Below are 1,695 nucleotides of genomic sequence, written 5' to 3'. Positions count from 1 at the left end.
CCACAAAAAGAAAAGCTCGGCCCCCCCCCCCCCCCCCCAGGAAAGACGGCTCTCAGGCAAGGGTCCCTCCATGCGGTGGAGTTGCGAGCTACCATCATTAAAACTTGAGAGTGAGCGATTTGGCTCTTGCCTAAATTCTTCCTGAGCGAAGACAAAAAATGTGTGAGCCGGAGGGTAGGAAACGGTGAGCTCAGCTGAGAGGGGACCCTGCTCACAGGCCCTCTGGGAAGCCCCACTCCCACCCAAGTCAGCCCTCCTACGGGGAGCGGCCTGGCTCAAGCACCCCTGCTGCCACTGACGGGCTTGCAGCCCATTCCGCTGCCCCCGGAAGCCACACCCGTGCACACGCTGGCACAACAAATGCCCTGCCTGAATGCTGCAGGTGAGGGGAAAGCTCACGCCACGGAAAACCACGTCACAACTGCCTGATTCTGGAACGTTCTGGACGCTACCAGAGCCACCCTCAGCAGGTCTGCCGGGATGGATCACACGGGGAGGGGGGGCTCCCTCCCTGGCACGCATCCCCCGGGGCTGCAAGTGAGGGATCTTCTGCAGCGGCCTGCAGCGATGTGGGGCTCCACAGGGCGCCGTCTTATCCCCCCCCCCCCAATGCTGTTCAGTCTGTGTCCCTCAGCAGAAATCATTCCGTTTTTGGAAACAGATGCCTTCGCTATGGTACTGACACCCAGCTCTCTCTCTCTCGCAATCCAAACCTCCCCACAAGATGGTAGAGTGAACAGACAGGACTCGAACCTGGAGAACACGGAGGCCAGGCTGCCTGGGAAGGCGGAGATCTTGAAGGACGCTGCCCTTCCCACGTTCCAGACTCGGTCAAGAGCCTGGGGGTTATACCGGGTGACCCAGCATGGCTGCTGGAGAAGCGAGCAAGCGTCGCTGCAAAAAACACTCTCTCCCAACTTTGTCAAGCCTGGAAGACGGCCGCCTACCCGGACTCAGTCACCCGGACCAATGCCAGGGTAACACCGAGATCTCAGACTAGTGCAGTGGGCTCGATGGGGGTACATCGACAATAAATATGTCCACGTGGTCTGTCTATACGTGTCGAGGCTATGGCACATGTTAGATGGGCTAATTGCGGAATACGAAGGGTGGACAAAGCCCAGCGCTTCTACACGGTCCACTGGCCTTCTGTTGCTCACATTATTCAAATTCGTTTATTTAAATTGGAATTGGAAAATTTTCCCAAAGAAGAAGAGGAGGAGATTGGATTCATACCCCATGGCCCTTCACTCAAGAGTCTCAGAGCAGCTGACAGTCTCCTTTCCCTCCCCACGACAGACACCCCCCTGTGAGGAGGGCCCGCATCACTCACTGATGGGCTGTCCTGCATCTGACAGGAGCCCCGACACGGGACGATTCAGCAGTGGAGAGGCATTGTGGGGCTGGCCAGGAGAGAAGCTTCCGTGAGAGGCAGCCTGACCTCCGGGGCCCTGTGATAGCACCAGCCAGGGGAATGGGCCCGGTGCCCAGAGGAACCCACCCACAGGGAAACGGGAAGCTTGCTCTAGATCGTCTCCGCCCCCTTCCTCGGTGCTTTAGAAAAGGCCGCCATTCCTAGGAACCACCCTGTTCCGTCAACGCATGCCAGGCGCCTCAGCACCCGTGGCCACGGAGGGCTCTGTTCCAGATCCACGCTGCCTGGGCACCAGCACCCGTGGCCAGAGCCGCCCCCCC

The 1,695-nt window shown here is 59.2% G+C and overlaps 1 protein-coding gene across 1 annotated transcript in view; it reads left to right on the top strand.

The window, feature by feature from the left end:
* Positions 1–1,695, top strand: part of PRCC (papillary renal cell carcinoma (translocation-associated)) — a 17,852-nt gene that overhangs the window by 684 nt on the left and 15,473 nt on the right. The gene's annotated exons all lie outside the window — the stretch shown is intronic.

Source organism: Gekko japonicus, unplaced genomic scaffold (assembly GCF_001447785.1).
Source record: "Gekko japonicus isolate JY-2015 unplaced genomic scaffold, Gekko_japonicus_V1.1 scaffold358, whole genome shotgun sequence".
Lineage (NCBI taxonomy): Eukaryota > Metazoa > Chordata > Lepidosauria > Squamata > Gekkonidae > Gekko > Gekko japonicus.
Note: the sequence above shows the minus strand (reverse complement) of the source record. Positions and strands in the feature narration are given on the sequence as shown.